We start from the raw sequence: 21122 nt of genomic DNA, 5'->3' as shown, positions 1-21122 counted from the left end.
TGATCATCAATTTTTTGTTGTGGCACTTTAGTTGTTCATTGATTGCGTTCTCATATGTGCCTTGACCGTGGGGCTATAGCAGACTGAGTAACCCCTTGCTCAAGCCAGCAACCTCAGGTTCAAGCTGGTGAGCTTTTGCTCAAACCAGATGAGCCTATGCTCAAGCTGGCAACCTCAGGGTCTTGAACTTGGGTCCTCCGCATCCCAGTCTGACACTCTATCTACTGCACCACCGCCTGGTCAGGTTTACTATTTCTTTTATAATTTTTATTTATTTTCCTGGTGATTACAGTTAATATTTTAAAACAATTTACTTCAGAGTAACAACTTAATTTCAGAAGTTGCAAAACCTTTGTTCTAATACAATTCTGTTCATTTTCTTCTCCTTTGTACTCTTACTGTCATTCAATTACATATTTACATTAAAAGCCTATTGAAAAAGCCGGTTGTAAAATTATTACTCTGCACAGTTGTCTTTACTTATTTAATTTTTCCATTTGGGAAAGAGAGAGAGAAGCATCAACTTGTTCTATTTAGTTCTGTTTAGTTGTATACTCATTGATTGCTTCTTATATGTGCTCTGACTGGGAATTAAACCCACAACCTCAGTGTGCCAGGATGATGCTTTATCCACTGAGCCACTTGACCAGGGCCTATGCATTTGTCTTTTAACTCAGGAAGAGAAAAGTTACATGTTTATACAGTTTTTTGTGTTTTTTTGTGTAGTTATCTTTTCTTGGTGCTATTTTTTTCACGTGGATTTCATTTACTGATTAGTGTCTTTTCATTTTAGTTTAAGGACTCCCTTTATTTTTTTTACAACAGCTCTTTTCAATTTTATTTACTGGAGATATCTTAATTTCTCTTTGAGTTTTTTTTTTTTTTTTTTTTTACAGGGACAGAGAAAGAGTCAGAGAGAGGGATAGACAGGGACAAACATACAGGAACGGAGAGAGATGAGAAGCATCAATCATCAGTGTGTTTTTTTTTTTCGTTGCGAGACCTTAGTTGTTCATTGATTGCTTTCTCATATGTGCCTTGACCACGGGCCTTCAGCAGACTGAGTAACCCCTTGCTCGAGCCAGCGACCTTGGGTCCAAGCTGGTGAGCTTTTTGCTCAAACCAGATGAGCCCGCACTCAAGCTGGCGACCTCGGCGTCTCGAACCTGGGTCCTCTGCATCTCAGTCCGACGCTCTATCCACTGCGCCTCCGCCTGGTCAGGCTCTTTCAGTTTTGTTTTTTTTGTTTGTTTGTTTGTTTTGTATTTTTCTGAAGCTAGAAACGGGGAGAGACAGTCAGACAGACTCCCGCATGCGCCTGACCGGGATCCACCCGGCATGCCCACCAGGGGGTGACGCTCTGCCCACCAGGGGGCGATGCTCTGCCCCCTCTGCTGTGACCAGAGCCACTCTAGCGCCTGAGGCAGAGGCCAAGGAGCCATCCCCAGCGCCCAGGCCATGTTTTGCTCCAATGGAGCCTTGGCTGCGGGAGGGGAAGAGAGAGACAGAGAGGAAGGAGAGGGGGAGGGGTGGAGAAGCAGATGGGCGCTTCTCCTGTGTGCCCTGGCGGGGAATCGAACCTGGGACTTCTGCACGCCAGGCTGACGCTCTACCACTGAGCCAACCGGCCAGGGCTGAGTTGGTGTTTATCTAGTTCAGGGGTAGCCAACCTTTTTAAACCTACCGCCCACTTTTGTATCTCTGTTAGTAGTAAAATTTTCTAACTGCCCACTGGTTCCACAGTAACGGTGATTTATAAAGTAGGGAAGTAACTTTACTTTATAAAATTTATAAAGCAGAGTTACAGCAAGTTAAAGCATATAATAATAATTACTTACCAAGTACTTTATGTTGGATTTTCGCTAAGTTTGGCAGAATAAATCTTTATAAAACAACTTACTATAGTTAAATCTATCTTTTTATTTATACTTTGGTTGCTCCGCTACTGCCCACCATGAAAGCTGGAATGCCCACTAGTGGGCAGTAGGGACCAGGTTGACTACCACTGATCTAGTTTCTTGTATTTCATTGAATTTAGGATGTTTTCAGCCATTTATTTATATAAATTTAATTTTTCCTTCTTTCTGTCTTCACTGGGATTTTTTTATGTATATTTTGGTATATTTGATATCTTACAGGCTGAGGCTCAGTTCATTTTGATTATTTTTCTTTCTGTTCTTCAGAACAGAAAATTGATCTATTAAGTTTGCTGATTTTTGTGCTAGCTTAAGTCTGCTGTTGAGCCCCACTAGTGAATTTGTCATTTCAGTTATTGTATTTTTCAACTCTAGAATTTCTCTTTGGTTCTTTCTTTTGTAAAAAAATAATTTTTATTTCTAATGATATTCCCTATTGGTGAGAATTAATTCTCATAATTAATAAATTATTTAGATGTGGTCTTCTTTAGTTCTTTGAACATATTTACAATAGCTTATTTAAAGGTTTTGTCGCCTGACCTGTGGTGGCGCAGTGGATAAAGCGTTGACCTGGAATACTGAGGTCACCGGTTCAAAACCCTGGGCTTGCCTGGTCAAGGCACATATGGGAGTTGATGCTTCCTGCTCCTCCCCCCTTTCTCTCTCTCTCTCTCTCTCTCTCTCTCTCATTCTAACTCTCTCTCCTCTCTAAAATGAATAAATAAAAAGAAATTAAAAAGGTTTTGTCTAGTAAGTCCAACATTTGGGCTTCCTCAGGGATCGTTTCTATTGATGCCCCTTTCCTGCCTCGAGTGTCTTGTGAGTCCACTGTTCTACCAGGCTAAATTGTGCTGACTGGGCTTTGCTATTCTCGGGACCTTTTCCTGAGGGTTAAGTGACAGATCTCTGGGTTTCGCTGGCCTGCCCCTCAGAGCCTGTGATGTGCTGTTACTCCTCCATGCGGGCGCTCACCGGCAGGTCGTGTTCACGGGCCTTAGGGTCCTCAGTTGGCTTTTCTCCCTGCAGCACGCAGAGTTCAGAGGCCACACGAGAGGAGGTTGCTGGGAGGACACATGCATCTGCTGTCTGAGCCTCAGCCCACCTTGGCTTTGCAGCTGCCTGTGTGTCTGTGTGTGGGCAATATTTTCTTGTTTCTTTGTGTGTCTCGTAGTTTTTTGTTGAGTAATTGACACTAATATTATGTGGCTACTGTGGAAATCAAAATCATCTCCTACAAAGTTTGTTGTTGCTTCTATTTGTTTTGTTACTTTTTGTGTCTAACTGTGTAAAGTCTGTATTCTTTGTCCTGTGTAATCCCTGAAGTGTCTGTTAGTCTAGTGGTCATCTAGATTTCCTTAAATGTCTTGAAATCACAAGTCTCCGAGCCTCTGCTGAGAGGCTGTGTGTGTGTGTGTGTGTGTGTGTGTGTATTTTGGCTCTCTTCATGTACCAGAAGTTTACATTGGGCCTTAGCTCTCACTTCCTGTTTGTACAGAACATCAAGGTTTGCCAGAGGTGAGAGGTGAGGGCCTTTCCAGGTCTTTCCTGGGCATTTGCAAGCCTTCTAGATTCTCAAGAATATATTGGAGCTTTTCTAAGCCCTGTATATACAACTCATTTCTCAGTTTTTTAAGTTTTTGATCAATGTCTTTTTGCCCCAACTATGATTGTCACTGCAGACAGCTAATTAAACAATTTTCTCAGCTTCTGGTCAAGATGGTAAAGTAGGTAAAAGCTGTGCTCACCTCCTCTCATGACCACCTCAGAATTACAACTAAACTATAGAACAACCACCATTGAGAAGCACTTGAGGACTAACTGAACAGAACTCTTATAACTAAGGGTATAAAGCAGAAACTAAGTCAAGACTGGTAGGAGGGGCAGAGATATGAAACGGGCTGGTCCCACACCCATACCTGGCATTTAAGAACTGGGAGGGATAGTGTGGCTGCAGAGGTCCCCCTTGAGTTAGGCGTTGATCCCCACACTGAGCTTTTCAGTCCAGAGCACCAGTGCTGGGAACAGGAGTCCCCACGGCATCTGGCTGTGAAAATCAGCAGGGATTTCACCTGGGTGAGGTGGAGGGCTGCTGGAGTCCCAGGCACTCCTTACTTGGTGGCAGACATACTCATTTTGAGTTCCATTGCTGGACAGCAGCTCAAAAAGCATTAGGGACACATGGGAGGGACTGCATTGTCTGGTTTCAGGGACAGGGCTGGAGGGGAAGCTCTCTCAGTCATTTTGTTCCTTTGTTGAACCTTTCCCCTATAAAGCCAGCAAGTGCAGTTAGACTAAATCTGAGTGTCCACCAAACTCCCCACACTCTGTGATTCCCTGAGAACCCACCCTATCCAACTCATGCACAGGCTGAACCTCTCTCAGTGGCTATTACAAGTGGTAGCCTTGGTCCATGCCTTGGATTTCCCTAAAATCTCTCAAAGGTTCACAAACCACAAGCAGCACCTGGCCTCTGCATACCCTGTATGTCTTGTTAAGTGGTTCCCAGTCTGGCACTAGTGGCAGCCAGCCTTGGTTGGCAGCATTGCCTTTCGTGGGCATCTCCAAGCCTAGCACAGGCAGCTAGCAATTACAGATCACTTTGTAGCTCCTACCAGGTGTTCCCATGCCAGGCACAAGCAGCAGCTAATCTGGGCCTGCACCAGAGCCCTTCTAAGAGGCCTCAGAATCAATAAACCCAGTGATGAGTTTCAGATCACACAAGAGTACTCTACCTAGTTAGCTCTACAAACAACACACCCAAGTGGGTGGATTCAGTAGGCACCAGAGCTCCACAGTAGTGAAATCCACTTCATGGAGTCAGCCCCCACACAACAGCTCAACCATTGTACTAATGGCCAGTCCTTAAAGTCAGTCAGCGTGAGGGTGAATTCCATCCACTGATGTGACAATAGCAAATAAGGCTATACTACAACAGGCAGGCACACATAACCCACACAAAGGACACCCCTGGAGTACCTAGCTCAGATGATCAGGGAGACTGTGCCATTGGGCCACTCAGGACACCTAATACATAAGGCCACCCTGCCAAGCCTGGGAGACTTAGCAGATGTACCTACTATATAGAAACAAATACAGGCAGCCAAAATGGGGAGACAGACATGTCCCAGATGAAAGGACAAGAAAAATATCTAGAAAAAGAACTAAACAAGGCCCTGGCCGGTTGGCTCAGTGGTAGAGTGTTGACCTGGTTTGTGGATGTCCTGGGTTTGATTCCCAGTCAGGGCACACAGGAGAAGCGCCCATCTGCTTCTCTACCCCTCCCCCTCTCCTTTTTCTCTCTCTGTCTCTCTCTTCTCCTCCTGTAGCCATAGCTCAGTTGGAGAAAGTTGGCCCAGGTGCTGAGGATGGCTCCATGGTCTACTCACAGTGCTAAGATAGCTTGGTTGCTTAGTTATAGAGCAATGGCCCCAGTGGCAGAGCATCACCCTTTAGTGGGCTTGCTGGGTGGATCCTGTTTGGGGCAGATGCAGGAGTCTGTCTCTCTGCCTCCCCACTTCTCACTTAAGAAAAATGAAAAAAAAAAAAAAAGTAAATAAACAAAATGGAGGGAAATAGTACTGCAGTCTATGAGATGCAGAATTCAAAACACCTGGTTGTAGTGAATTTAGGGGAAGAATGGATGAACTCAGTGAGAACTTCCAACAGAGAGATATAAACATAAAAAAGGACCAGTCAGAAGAGAAGAATACTATAAATGAAATGAATACATTAGATGGAATCAACAGCAGAGTAGATGAAGCAGAGGATTGAATCAATGGTTTGGAATATAATGTAGCAGAAAACACCCAATCAGAACAACAAAAAGAAAAAAGAATTAAAAAGAACAAGAATAGTTTAAAAGGGCCTCTGTGATAACATCAAGCATACCAACATTCACATCATAGGGGTTCCAGAAGGAAAAGAGAGAGCAAGGGATTAAAAACCTGTTTGAAGGGATAATAACTAAAAGTTTTCCTACCCTGGTAAAGGAAATAGACATACGAATCCAGGAAGCACAGAGTTCCGAAGAGGCCCACACCAGGACACATAATTAAAATGCCAATGTTAAAGACAAACAGAATCTTTTTTTTTTTTTTTTTTTAATAAATTTTTATTAATGGTAATGGGATGACATTAATAAATCAGGGTACATATATTCAAAGAAAACATGTCTAGGTTATTTTGTCATCAAATTATGTTGCAAACCCCTCGCCCAAAGTCAGATTGTCCTCCGTCACCCTCTATCTAGTTCTCTGTGCCCCTCCCCCTCCCCCTAACTCTCTCCCTCCCTCCCTCCCATGTCCTCCCCCCCCCCCTTGGTAACCACCACACTCTTGTCCATGTCTCTTAGTCTCATTTTTATGTTCCACCAATGTATGGAATCATGTAGTTCTTGTTTTTTTCTGATTTGCTTATTTCACTCCTTATAATGTTATCAAGATCCCACCATTTTGCTGTAAATGATCTGATGTCATCATTTCTTATGGCTGAGTAGTATTCCATAGTGTATATGTGCCACATCTTCTTTATCCAGTCTTCTATTGAAGGGCTTTTTGGTTGTTTCCATGTCTTGGCCACTGTGAACAGTGCTGCAATGAACATGGGGCTACATGTGTCTTCACGTATCAATGTTTCTGAGGTTTTGGGGTGTATACCCAGTAGAGGGATTGCTGGGTCATGAGGTAGTTCTATTTGCAGTTTTTTGAGGAACCACCATACTTTCCTCCATAATGGTTGTACTACTTTACAGTCCCACCAACAGTGAATGGGGTTCCTTTTTCTCCACAGCCTCTCCAACATTTGCTATTACCCGTCTTGTTGATAATAGCTAATCTAACAGGGGTGAGGTGGTATCTCATTGTAGTTTTGATTTGCATTTCTCTAATAACTAATGAAGCTGAGCATCTTTTCATATATCAACAAACAGAATCTTAAAAGCAGCAAGAGAAAAGGAGTTATGTTCAAGGGAGCCCTGATAAGACTGTCAGCTGATTGGCATGAAATATTCAAAGTGATGAAAAACAAGGAAACTACAACCAAGATTACTGTACCAAGCCAGGCTATCATTTAGAATGGAAGGAGAGATAAAGAGCTTCCAAGACAAAGATAAATAAATAACTAAAGGAATTTACTACCACCAAACTAATAGTACAAGAAATGTTAAAGGGACTTCTTGAAAAAGAAGAAAAGATTAAAAATATGAATTAAAAAATGGCAGTAACTACACCTATCAATAATAAGTTTAAATGTAAATGGATTACCCTATTTTTCGCTCCATAAGACACACCTGACCCTAAGACGCACCTAGGATTTTAAGGAGGAAAATAAAAAAATATTCTGAACCAAATGGTGTGCTAAAATATTTAATAAAATACCATGTTTTTCATTCCATAAGACTCATGGTCATTTTCCCCTCCACTTTTGGAGGAAAGAAAGTAGTACATCTTATGGAGCGAAAAATACGGTAAATGCTCCCATCAAAAAACATAGTGTTGCTAAGTGAATAAGAAATCAAGACCTATATATATGAAATGAAACTAAAAAGTTTTTAGGAAGCAGCCTACAAAATGAAAAAACAACCTAATGAATGAGAGAAGATACCTGGCAATGATACATCCAGTAAGGGGTTAATATACAGAATTTATAAGAAACTCTTACAGCTTAGCACCAAAAAGACAATCTAAGTAAAAATGGGCAGAGGACCTGAATAGATAGTTCTCCAAAGGACATATTGATGCCCAATAGACATGAAAAGATGCTCAATGTCATACTAATCATCAGAGAAATGGAAATAAAAACCACAATGAGATATCATCACATACCTGTCAGGATGGCTATTATCAATAAATCAACAAACAACAAGTATTGGTTGAGGAATATAGGGAACCCTTGTGCACTGTTGGAATTGCACATTGGTGCAGCCGCTATGGAAAACAGTATAGATAGAGGCTTCTCGAAAAAGTTAAAGATAGAATTGCCTTATGACTCAGCAATTCCTTTTCTGGGTATTTATTTGAAGAAGTTTAAAACTCTTATTCAAAAAAGATACATGCGCCTGACCAGGCGGTGGCGCAGTGGATAGAGCGTTGGACTGGGATGCAGAAGACCCAGGTTCGAGACCCCGAGGTCGCCAGCTTGAGCGCGGGCTCATCTGGTTTGAGCAAAATCCCACCAGCTTGAACCCAAGGTCCCTGGCTCCAGCAAGGGGTTAGTCAGTCTGCTGAAGGCCCGCGGTCAAGGCACATATGATAAAGCAATCAATGAACAACTAAGGTGTTGCAATGCACAATGAAAAATTAATGATTGATGTTTCTCATCTCTCTTCGTTCCTGTCTGTCTGTCCCTGTCTATCCCTCTCTCTGACTCACTCTCTGACTCTGTAAAAAATAAAATAAAATAAAAAAAGGATACATGCATTTTTATGTTCACTGCAGCATTGGTTACAATAGCTAAGGTATGGAGTCAACCTAAGTGTCTACTATACACACACAATGGAATATTACTTGGACATAAAAAGAATGAAATCTTACCATTTGTGACAACATGAGTGGACCCAGCGGCTATTGAAATAAGTCAAACAGAGAAAGACAAATACCATATGATTTCACTTATGTGTGGAATTAAAAAAACCCAAAATGGACAAACAGAAGAGAAACAAATTCATAGCTCAGAGAACAGACTGATAGTTGCCAGATGAGGGGTGGGGGATGGGTGGGGGGATGGATGAAAAAGTGAAGGGATTAGGATTAGGAAGTACAGATGGGCAGTGACAAAATGGTCATGGGGATATAAAGAACAGCATAGGGAATATAGTCAATAATATTGTAATAACTATGGTGTTGGGGGTACTAATCATGTGATCCCTTGTTACATAAATGTGTAACGACTATGTTGTACACCTGATACTAATATAATATTAGATATCAATTGATGTTGAAATTTAAAAAAATTTAAATAAAAAAAGTTTAAAAGAAATTTTCTCAATATTTTTAACAATTGCCCTGGGGATAGGATTGTTCACATTGAGAGTGCTCTGATTCAGATCCAATAAAGATAAGCCCTGAGCATGCAGCTTTTCCAGTGAGCAGCTAGATAGGTTAAGTAGTGACAGTTCTCTGGAGATGTGGGTTTGGGGAGCTCCGAACCTGTTCTTCTTTCTTAAGTGGCTGCTGGGCTGCTGTTGTTCACAGCTACCATGTTTGCAGTTGTTGGTTTCCAAGTCTTCCGTAGAGCTGGGTGGAGGAAATGAGGAGAATTAAATGCCGTAAATCTTGTTCTTCTTACTGAAAGTCAGCTGTTTTTCTTGGATAAATGTTTCTTGGATTGTTGTAAGTCTTTGGTTAATTTTCAGATTTCTGAAACGGTTGGTTTTGCATTTTTCCAGTCTTTCTCATTACTTTTTTGGAGGATCAGACTTTTGGAGTTCTATACTCTCCCATGCTGAATATGCTTCCTTCAGCCTTTTCTTATTTATGTAGTAGAAGGGGTTCATGCACGAAATTTTAGCAGATTGTTTAGGTTACTTAGAACTCTGAGGTTGAATAATTATGTTTTTACAGTTTTATGTGCTATTATTTCCATCTACTCTGGCTATGTTTATTGCTTAATATTTTCTAAATGTGTTATCCTCTTCCACTTTGAGATTTCTTGTTATCTTATTTTCTCTGCTTAAAACACTCATTTTCCCCCTCCCACAGTGGGAGTCTTACTTCTAAGACTTATTCTGATGTAATTTTCTTTATGTAGCCTTTGGATATAATTCTGCAATTCCTGCATATCTTTTTTCATACCTTTTGTATGACTCTTATTATTTCATCACGTAGTATATAGAGTTTCTTGTTTTTTCCCCCTGCTAAGTTGCTAGTTCTCTGAAGGCACTTGATGAATCATACCCATCTCAGTCAACATTTGTTAACTGAAGTATAGGAATAAGGTTTCACAGAAAGAATGTTTAACATTTTAGGTATTGTTACTGGGGATTGCATTTTAGTCATCCATTATCAGGCTGGAGGAAATAGTATACTCTGGAAAAATTAAGCAATACATGGTTGTATGCACACTACATTATATAATCCTTGCAAAGGGGAGAACAAGATCAAACAGTAAAGGCAGTATTCAATTTTCTTAATAGAGATGGTTATAACAGTGGTTTCTGATCAAAGATTTGATGTCTAGCTTTTGATAGAGATCACAGAATTCCAGAATCAGTTATTCAAGATTTACTTTAAGATCAGCAAACTCCAAGCCCTGGCGGGTTGGCTCAGTGGTAGAGCATCGGCCTGGCGTGCGGGAGTCCTGGGTTCGATTCCCAGCCAGGGCACACAGGAGAGAAGCGCCCATCTGCTTCTCCACCCCTCCCCCTCTCCTTCCTCTCTGTCTCTCTCTTCCCCTTCTGCAGCCGGGGCTCCATTGGAGCAAAGTTTGACCAGGCCTTGAGGATGACTCTGGGGCCTCTGCCTCAGGCACTAGAATGGCTCTGGTTGGGACAGAGTGACGCTCCAGATGGGCAGAGCATCGCCCCCTGGTGGGCATGCCGAGTGGATCCCGGTCGGGCGCATGCGGGAGTCTGTCTGACTGCCTCCCCGTTTCCAACTTCAGAGAAATGCAGAGGAAAAAAAAAGAAAAAAAGAAAAAGATCAGCAAACTCCATTTGGTAAACCCCTCATCAGAGCCATTGACAGTCCAAACCTGAAAGGTGATAGTAGCACGGCACAGAGTGTGACAAACATGGACAAAAGGGTCCGTTTGGTAGTTACTTTAAGCAAGCTGAGGAGTACCTGTCCTTCACCTTTGAGCACTGTCATCATTTAAATCAGAAGATCAAAAGGATTATTCTGATATATTTACATCCAGTAAAAATGCCATTTGGTCATATGCCACCGAGTGAGCCTTTTTGAAAATTTATTTTTTATTATTGATTTCTTAGAAAGTCAGAGAGAGGAAGAGGAAAGAGAGAGAGGGAAGCATTCATCTGTGTTCCACTTAGTTGTGCACTCATTGGTTGCTTCCCATAGGTGCCCTGACCGGGAAGCAGACCTGCAACCTTGTTTTGAAATGATACCCTGACTGAGCTAACCCGTCATGGCCCAACCATTGAGCTTTTGAAAAAGTATCTCATGCAGTTTGTTGAAGTAATCAAAGCTGTGAGCAAAAGCAATCTCCTGTTGAACAGGGCTCTGACAAAGGACATGACCTTTTTAAATTTGCTGTGGCATCTTATCCTTGAAAACCTAAAGATCATCACCGACAAGAATCTTTAAAAGGAAGTGTACCTTGTTAAACGCACCAGTTATCTCTGCTTTTCTAGTTACTTTGAAATTCATGCAAGTGGAAGACATGGGCATTGAAGAAGTCCAGTGTATTCTGGCCAACCTGTACGTTAAAGGCTATATATCACACCTATATCAGAAGCTCGTTGTTAGCCAGCAAAACCTATTTCCTCTATTCTCTACAAAGTGTTGAATGTATAAACAGTCCTGAGAAGGAGTGTGTTCCTGTAGTTTTTTTTATTGAGCTGATGAAATCAGTCTTTTGCTGTGATATTATTCTCTGCAGCTGGAATCTCTTTGTAGCTCTTTTCCCAGGGATGTTGAGACTGAGTTTGCCTGCACACTTGGATACCTTGGAATCCCTGTCATCACTCATAACTAATGTCGACCTCACAGACACCTGGAATTCCTTTTTCAGACATTACAGACCTCTCCTTTGGCTCTGGAGGGTTGCTAAAACTTCGGTGAAGGAGGCTGTCTCCAAGGCAGCTATAGTTTACTTCTCATAAGTGTTGTTTATAAACGCATACTTGTAACTTTTTATATAACTTATTTTATAAGAAAGGCATCCCAGCCTGACCAGGCAGTGGCACAGTGGACTGGGACTCAGAGGACCCAGGTTTGAAACCCCAAGGTCTCCGGCTTGAGCGCAGGCTCATCCGACTTTAGTGTGGGCTCACTAGCTTGAGCCTGGGATCGCTGGCTTGAGCATGGGGTCACTCTCTCTCCTGTAGCCCCTTGGTCAAGGCACATATGAGAAAGCTATCCATGAACAACTAGGGTGCTGCAACGAAGAATTGATGCTTCTCACCTCTCTCCCTTCCAGTCTGTCTGTCTCTATCTCTGTCTCTGTCACACACACACAAAAAGAAAGGCATCTTGAATTGGAAAAATGAATGGTATATATTTTAAACCACATGCTAATGAAAGCCTTATAACAATATCAGATAGTCTTAAATTCACTTAATTTGCACCATACTTGTTGCATATATGGCTTTTGGTTCATGCCCCCAGTTTCTGGGAAGTACCATGGATTAGCCATCACTGTTTTAGTCAGACCTGGTTTCCAACTTGGCTAACAATTTGCCAAGTATTGGTACCTTAGTAAGCTACTTATCTTTTCTGAATGTATTTCCTTACTTGTAAATGATTCTAGGACAGAAATGTTCCTTAAACTTCTGACTTGTTCCAGTGAGAGCAAGGGATTACAAAATATTTGATTCATTCACCAAGGAGAGTGTGAAATGGTAGAGGCAGATGAAACAGACTGATCAATAAGGAGGGTGGATTAGAAGAACAAGGGTCATATGGAGAAAAACAGGAGGTGAACTTTGTACATTAGTCTTTCTAAATACAGTCAAACCATATTTTAACACAGACATCAGGAGGAAAGACTATTCTAATCATAAGAAAGTGTTAGCTGTCTGGGGTTTTAGTAAAAAAGTTTTAGTGGGGTGACTCAATGTGTATTTATTGAGTGTTCAAAATGCATGTAGTATTTTATGTTATATGCAAGGGGGGGGGACTGAAATGAATAAGATGTAGTCAATACCTTCCAAAAACTCAACTAATTACATTGATAGAATCTAGTTACATTAACTTGTTGGCAATCAAGAATCCATTAACTCATTCAAGAGCTCCTGCTTTCAAGGAGTTCACAATCAACTGAAAAGCAAATTAACTATATAATGTAATAAGTAATATGATGTGGATAAGTAACAGTAGCACACTAGGAAGAATACCTATGTCACACAAGGCTGAGACCTGTCAGGAGGGCTTTCTAGGAGAGATTGCGTTGGAGCTGCATGGTGAAGGATGAGCGGGAGTTTTGAGTACAAGAAGCTATACGTTGTTCAAGGTGAAGGCAGCACTGGGTGAGTATATGTGTGTACGGGGCTGTTGGTGGTGAGGAGTGATGAAAGAAGAGTCTCAGGCATGCAAGGGCTGGATCATCAAGGACCTCTTATGTTAAGGTGAGGAGTTTTTTCTGAAGTAGAAAATCATTCCAAGGTTTTAAGCAGGGGAATACCTTAAGTATATTTACATTTTAGAAAGATCACTCCTGAAACAGGGTAGTCATGAACGAGCTGATTGAAGGAAGTCAGAGAATACTGTTAGGAGGCTGTGGAGTTATTCAAATGAGAAAGATGAGGCTGAGGATTAAAGCCCTACCAGCAGGGGAAGAAAAGGGAGGAGAATAGATTCAAGCCAACTGAAGGAGGAAGCTTTGGCAGGACCCCACCAATTTCCTATGGAGAGGTTAAGGGAGAGAGAGTTCATAAAGACTCTGTTTTTAGCTTGGACGTCTGAGAGGAAGTGGTTCATTTACCAGTCGAACTAGAGAGAAGGAAAGAGTTTTCCATTTGGTGTTGACATGCCCTTGGAACATCTCAATAGGGTTCTCCCTTGGCCTTTGAATGGTCAGGTCTGAGATTTGGGACAAAAGTCTTGGTTGCAGGTTTGAGAGGCATCAGAATAGAACAGAGGTGACTGTGGATGAGGCAGGGTGAGTGTAGGAGTGTGGGTGAAGGAATGCAGGACCTTTAGTTCAATTTTCTTTGTCACTCTTGTGATGTTTGCTTTTGAAACATTAAATTTGTATACATAGTTTAAGCTGTCTTTCCCCCCGGGGCTTCTACTTTAAAGTTGGGGTTTTTTTCTGGCCTTTCTACTATGGTTGTAAGGTACCAAAAAGCTGAAAATTCATACTGATATTCTGGGAGGAAAGGTCAGGCTTTCCTATCAGGCTTCCTGTCCCGTACCTCCTTTAGAGAGGAGAAGGAGAAGAATGTAGATGTTTCTGGCTTGCAGGAATAATGGGTCATTCAGTTTTAAATCTGAAATAAAAGTTAACTGAGAAACTTCTTCTCTTTCAATAGGAGGCAGAATTTACATACCACCTTGCATTGACTGTAGTTCCTCCCCCTCCCTGGAATCTTGTGTGTGTGTGTGTGTGTGTGTGTGTGTGTGTGTGTGCTTTTCCGAAGTTGGAAACGGGGAGGCAGTCAAACAGACTCCCGCATGCGCCCGACCAGGATCCACCCGGCATGCCCACCAGGGGACGATGCTCTGCCTATCTTGGGGTGTTGCTCTGCCGCAATCTGAGCCATTCTAGCGCCTGAGACAGAGGCCACAGAGCCATCCTCAGCGCCCCGGGCAAACTTTGCTCCAATGGAGCCTTGGCTGCAGGAGGGGAAGAGAGAGACAGAGAGGAAGGAGAGGAGGAGGGGTGGAGAAGCAGATGGGCGCTTCTCCTGTGTGCCATGACAGGGACTCCTGCACGCCAGGCCGATGCTCTACCACTGAGCCAACCGGCCAGGGCCCTCCCTGGAATCTTGAGGGTAAAACACCTCTAGGCTAGTGAAGGAAGATGAACTCTGAAAGATTTGTAAACATCTTTGATTGTGTTACCTTAAAAGTCTTAATGTTTCCGTGTATCCCCTAAACAAATGTCAGCCCATGCCATGGGCTGCCCCCACCCATGTGTAATCAAGGGTATATAAGCAGCCCCTGAACTATTTTTGGGGCTTGCACACAGTTTGGGTCTGTTGCCCTGTGCCAGCCATATGCAGCTGGCATATTTAATAAATCTCCTCTAATAAAACTTTTCAAAACTTATTTGGACTATGTGCCTCTACGAAAACCTGCGGAATTGTGAATTGGGTACTTGACAACATTTGGCGCCCACGCGGGACCTATGGTGTTTCGTGTCACCGGGTAGAGGCACCCCAAATCTGACGGACTCTTTGGGGGGCTGCCCAGGGCCTGCTTGAAGATCGAGGAGAGGCGCCACCTGAGACTTCCAGGGCTCCCCGTCTTCCTGTGGGGTCCGGACAGTTCCCCAGTAGACACCCCTGGTTCCAAAATTTGACAATTTGGATAATTTGGCAGAGAAATCAAGGAAGTAAGCAAGCCAACTCTTTTTGTTTTATGTTCTAACTTTCCTCTGAATACTTGCTTTTGCCTTTCGGTTTAGAACTAGTACTGGTCTGGGACTAGTTGTAGGTAAAGTAGACATTGGGTAGGTGAGACAGATCTACTGTTTTGCTCATTTTTTTTTTTTTTTTCTGAAGCTGGAAACGGGGAGAGACAGTCAGACAGACTCCCGCATGCGCCCGACCGGGATCCACCCGGCACGCCCACCAGGGGCAAAGCTCTGCCCACCAGGGGGCGATGCTCTGCCCATCCTGGGCGTTGCCATATTGCGACCAGAGCCACTCTAGCGCCTGAGGCAGAGGCCAAGGAGCCATCCCCAGCGCCCGGGCCATCTTTGCTCCAATGGAGCCTTGGCTGCGGGAGGGGAAGAGAGAGAGAGGAAAGCGCGGCGGAGGGGTGGAGAAGCAAATGGGCGCTTCTCCTGTATGCCCTGGCCGGGAATCAAACCCGGGTCCTCCGCATGCTAGGCCGACGCTCTACCACTGAGCCAACCGGCCAGGGCTGTTTTGCTCATTTGAAACACTGGTAGCCTGTCGGTAAGATCAAACTAGCTCTGTGGCCAATCTAGTTTTGTGGTTTCACTAATTTGTAACTCCGATGTGTAGGTGAAATAGATCTTCTGTTTTGCTGATTTGAAACTCTGGCAACCTGTAGGTAAAACAAACCCTTTGTTTTACTAATTTTTGAAACTCCAGAGGCGTAAGTGGAATGGATCTTTTATTTATTTATTATTTATTTATTTTGTATTTTTCTGACATTGGAAATAGGGAGGCAGTCAGACAGACTCCTGCATGTGCCCGACCGGGATCCACCCGGCATGCCCACCAGGGGGTGATGCTCTGCCCATCTGGGGTATTGCTCTGTTGCAACCAGAGCCATTCTAGCGCCTGAGGCAGAGGCCACAGAGTCATCCTCAGCTCCCGGGCCAACTTTGCTCCACTGGAGCCTTGGCTGTGGGAGAGGAAGAGAGAGAGAGGAAGGAGAGGAGGAGGGGTGGAAAAGCAGATGGGCGCTTCTCCTGTGTGCCCTGGCCAGGAATCGAACCCAGGACTCCTGAATGCCAGGCCGACGCTCTACCACTGAGCCAACCGGCCAAGGCCGGATCTTTTATTTTACTGATTTGAAACTTTGGTGTGTAGGTGAAACCAGCTACTTTATTGATTTGAAAAACTTGTCTCCACATTTGGTGATGTTCTCGGGAGGAAACCTGAGTAGGGACTGAGTTGATGCTGAGCCAATCAGTCCTGTCTCAGGACTTTTCAGGGACACCTTTGTATTTATCAAGATTGCATTCTTCTTTGTTCTCCTTCCTTTTGTCTAAAATACCTGGGTTTAAAATCTAAAGTCCTTGCAGGGACGCGGCCTGCATACACCTGAGAGGCCATGAGGGGAAGGAAGCCCTTCCCCGTCTATGAAAGTGTGTGTGTGTGTGTAAGTGTGTTTGTATATAAGTCCTTTGTTTAATGTCTAAATGTGTGTTTTAAAGCCTGGCTTCGGTCTTCTGTGTTAAAACTGGAAGCCTCTGACTAAAAAGCAATCTTAAGTGGAAAACTATTCTCTTTGTTCTCAAACTAGCTTCAGGGCGCCCTGCTAGGTTTCTCCCCTTGTCTTGTGTAATAATTAATATCTCAATAGTCAAACACTTTTATTCTAGGTGTTAGTTAATTATCTGTCTTATCCTATTGTTTTTATTGGTGATTTCTGGATTTTTCTGAAGTAGTCTTAATTCTGTAATTAGTAACCTTAGCTATTAAATATGGGAGGAGGGGCCAGTTCACAGAAGATCCCTTTAGGTTGTCTTGTTTGTTTTTTTTTGTATTTTTCTGAAGCTGGAAACGGGGAGAGACAGTCAGACAGACTCCCACATGCTCCCGACCGGGTTCCACCCGGCACGCCCACCAGGGGCGACGCTCTGCCCACCAGGGGGCGATGCTCTGCCCACCAGGGGGCGATGCTCTGCTGCGACCAGAGCCACTCTAGCGCCTGGGGCAGAGGCCAAGGAGCCATCCCCAGCGCCCGGGCCATCCTTGCTCCAATGGAGCCTTGGCTGCGGGAGGGGAAGAGAGAGACAGAGAGGAAGGAGGGGTGGGGGTGGAGAAGCAAAGGTGGAGAAGCAAATGGGCGCTTTTCCTATGTGCCCTGGCCGGGAATCGAACCCGGGTCCCCTGCACGCCAGGCCGATGCTCTACCGCTGAGCCAACTGGCCAGGGCCCCTTTAGGTTGTCTTTTAAAGCACTTTCAAGAAGCTTATGGAGACAGCCATAAATACGGAATTAAATGGTCCAAGAAAAGGCTATGCTATCTCTGTGAATCAGAATGGCCTATTTTAGTAATAGGATGGCCGGCAATTAGGAGTTTTAATCTCCTGCTAGTGGAAGATTTTAAGGCTGGAATATAGTAATTGAGGATCCAGGCTACCCTGATCAGTTTCCAAACATTGATCAATGGCTAAATTTAACATTAGATCCGCCACAGTGGTTAAAAGCTTGCTCAATACAGAAAGGGTGATAACGTCTTCCTAGTCCAGCTAGACTTATATCTAATACAGAAAAGAGATTAGAAAGAAAAAATTAGCCGGTTCGAAACCCTGGGCTTGCCTGGTCAAGGCACATATGGGAGTTGATGCTTCCTGCTCCTCCCCCTTCTCTCTCTCTGTTTCTCTCTCTCTCTCCCTCTCTCTCTCCTTTCTAAAAAAATGAATAAATAAAATAAAAAATAAATATTTAATTAAAAAAAAGATTCACTAAAAAAAAAAAAAAAAAAGAAAGAAAAAATTAGAACTCAGAAAGAAATCAATGTACGTATTGCAATAGGGAATACAGCCGGGAAAGTATTTCTCCGGCCTCTAGGAGAAAAGGCTGGCAAGTAAGCGATTTAGGTGAAAGAGAAGAGAGGAGCTGAGCGGGGACACGCGGTGTGTGGAACGGTGGAGTCGGGTGCAGCCATGGAGAGGCGAACATGGACATGCCTCCTCCCCTAGCTGTGCACTGCCCTCGCCACCACAGCGCACCCAAGCAGAAGGCAAACATCAAGCAGAAGGCTGAGCACCAAAAGGCGAGCCCCAGCGCCACCTCCAGATGCATGGTTAGGTTAGGACTCAGCTTGCTGTGTGCAGGCAGAGGAGAAAGAGCAATGAGGTAAGAATAAAATAACTAAAATATAGAATAGAAATTAATTTCAAATGTCCACCGGCAGACCAAAGGAGGTTTTGCCTGTTTGGAAATTACAGGGTAGGAATAATATTAAAAATTAGAACTTTGCTTTAAAAAAAATCTTAAAGAAGAGAAAAAGAATTTAGAAATTAACAAACCGTAGGTGTGGACCATGCTAGATAATTGGCAGTTTCTTAAATTGCAGCTCCAGAAGGAGTGATAGAATCATAAGTAATAGAATTACAGGAAATGAAATGAAAAATAAGCTCTCCGTGTGTTGGGAATAATGGCTGTTGCCCCTGTAAGGTATTTATCCCCGCCGAGAAGGAAGGAAGGGGCCGAGCAAAGTGTGGAATAACAAAAGGCTTTATTGAGTACAGAGCGCACATCCCACCCGGCGAGGTTCCCTGGCCCCGAGGAAAGATGGAGGCCAGGGAAGTCGCAAGGATTAAACCGCATGGGAGATATTTAAAGGGGTCCCTCTAGGGAAGTCGAGCTAACATGACGTGGTGAAATCTCACTGGCTGGCAGACGGTTGCTTTTTTACAAACGGTTCCTGTGAAGCCGCCTTTGGTGCGCTTGGTTGTGGGTGGTCCTAGCCAAAGTTCGGGGGTCTGAGTTCCCCACGTGACCATCCCCCATTATCCACCGACCTTACATTCTGACCTTTTGTGTTAAATAGAAAAAGGGGCGCCATTTATTCATCTGGCTACTTCCTGCTGAATAGGGGCATTGTGGGGAGGGGGAGATCGGTAGGTGGTGGTTTTGAGGGGTGTCAGGAGGAACATCTGTGTGGCCTTGAGTTGAGAAACTTTGCGGATGCGGTCCTGTAAGGATTTTAAAAAAGGGGGGGAGTAATAGGGGGATTTGTAGGGTCCAGCCTTTTGGTGAGCTGGAGATGAATGGAGTCCAGTGGTTCCGACTGCCAGTGGTCCTGTAAGGAGGCAAGCTTGAGGCAAAACTGCATGTTAGGAGTGGTGTAAAAAGGGGAAAGGAAGGGGTCCCATCCATTCCCATAACCGAGACCTGTGAGGGAACTAGAGGTCCAGAGTGTGATGGCAAAACAGAGAAGGCAGCCCCTGTGTCCACAAGAAATGAGATGGACTTACCCACTTGCTGCAGAATCCTGGGTTCTCTGAGTCCAGGCCGTGTCCTAGGAGTTTGAGCGATGCACCCACCTGGCTGGATTGGCCTCCCCATTCGGGCAGCTTGTCCTCCACGTAGAGGCGCCGAGGAAATACCTGTTGCCCAAAGGGGCAATCACTCCGCCAGTGACTGGGCTGTTTGCAGTCAGGGCAGGGCTCAGTGGGCAGCCGCAGGCAGGGGCCCTGCCAGGACCAGTGGTCCTGCTTGCCCCCATTATCCTCCGACCTTACAGCCCCCACTGGTGTAAAAATTAGAGAAAAATTCCAACACTCTCATGGGCTGAGGGGTGATAGAATCTCCTCCAAGTCTTGCAGTTACGTAAAAGACACAGAGTTCATAAGGAAGACCCATTGCATTAACAATAATAGTAAAAACTGTAAAAGGGAATTTTCAGGGAATTGTGGGAAAAATTGGAAACCTCATATAGGCTAAAGCAACTCACTATTGGGAAAGTAATTTTGTGAAAATTGTATTTAGCTGCTCAAAGCAAGGTAGTTAGTTTACAGGTGGCAAATTGATTCAAGTCCTGCTAAGGAGAAGCCCTATTGTCTTGCTAAGAGGCTTGGATACAGGACAAACTGCAGGAAAAAAAAAGAAGGTAAAAGCGGCAAGCTCTCAGTTCTGGTGGGAGTCTGCTCCTCCCTCAGGCATCCACCCCACCCGTCATGATTGAAATTACTGTAAGTCAAAAGAATTAATATCTCTTTGCCAGCTGGATGGTTTATACCAAGAATCCCTTATTGTATAAAAGTATTTTCCATATTAAAATGTATATATTGTTTCAAAGGCCTTTTGTTAATTCTTTTATTTACTGTTTTATAGTCCTGTAATATTGGAATCTTAGTTTAAATATTAGGAATTGTTAATAATGTCTTTTTATGTAATTTTAGTCATATCTTGGAACTCCTGCAAATATCATGCTTTTGTTAAAATTTCTTTTGAATACTAATGTACCGAATCATTTAGCAGAGAAGAGATTCTGGAATTCTAGAGGAGACACCCAAACCTATTTTTCTTGAAATGATCCAGCTAATAACGTTGCTTTTATCTTTTTTCCAAAAGTTTATATAGATAGAAAATGGCTCCCAAGCCCCTCAGTGAGATCTTCTGAGCATGGCTTTTAAGGTCTATAATGACCAAGGTAGTAACAGAAAAGGCAAATAGGCCCAAAAGAGGTCAGGAAATACCAGCTTTTGGCATACACTCTTAAAGGCTCCAGCGCCCAGAAAGGGCTTCATAGGATTCCATCAGGGCCCTGCTTCAAGAGTGGAAAGAAAGGTCATTGAACTGAGGCCTGCCAGGCTTCTCGGGCCCACTAGGGGATACGTCTTTGTTGTGGAAAGAGGGACACAAGAAGGTAAGCTGCCCCCTTGCTCCATGGAGGGAGGGTTCAGTCTCTTCTAGCCCTGCTCTAGCTACCTGTGACCTGACCTTGCCCAGCATACTGGGATTTGCACTGAAGGATAAAAGCTACCCAAAGCCGGCCATTGGCCCCATCTCACAACGTTGTTCACGAGCCTAAGGTATTTCTTCCAAGTAACAGGTAAACTGATCTCATTTCTTGTGAATATAAGGGCCATCTACTATGTCTTGCCTGAATATTTGAGTTATTTTTATCCCTCGAAGATCTCTACTGTGGGTATTGACAGTCTGATTTTATTGCTTTATTTAATGTATAGTGTCTCCTTTATTCCCTTTGTCTC

At 43.6% G+C, this 21122-nt stretch overlaps 1 protein-coding gene and 1 pseudogene across 1 annotated transcript in view; both read left to right on the top strand.

Moving 5' to 3' along the window:
* The window catches only part of TPST1 (tyrosylprotein sulfotransferase 1), a 110526-nt gene that overhangs the window by 5879 nt on the left and 83525 nt on the right, over nt 1-21122 (top strand). The window lies entirely within an intron of this gene.
* On the top strand, nt 4275-11378 carry LOC136335709 (PCI domain-containing protein 2-like; annotated as a pseudogene).

Source organism: Saccopteryx bilineata, chromosome 4 (genome assembly GCF_036850765.1).
Source record: "Saccopteryx bilineata isolate mSacBil1 chromosome 4, mSacBil1_pri_phased_curated, whole genome shotgun sequence".
Taxonomy (NCBI): Eukaryota; Metazoa; Chordata; class Mammalia; order Chiroptera; family Emballonuridae; genus Saccopteryx; species Saccopteryx bilineata.
The sequence above is the reverse complement of the archived record's forward strand: the minus strand, read 5'-3'. Positions and strand labels throughout refer to the sequence as shown.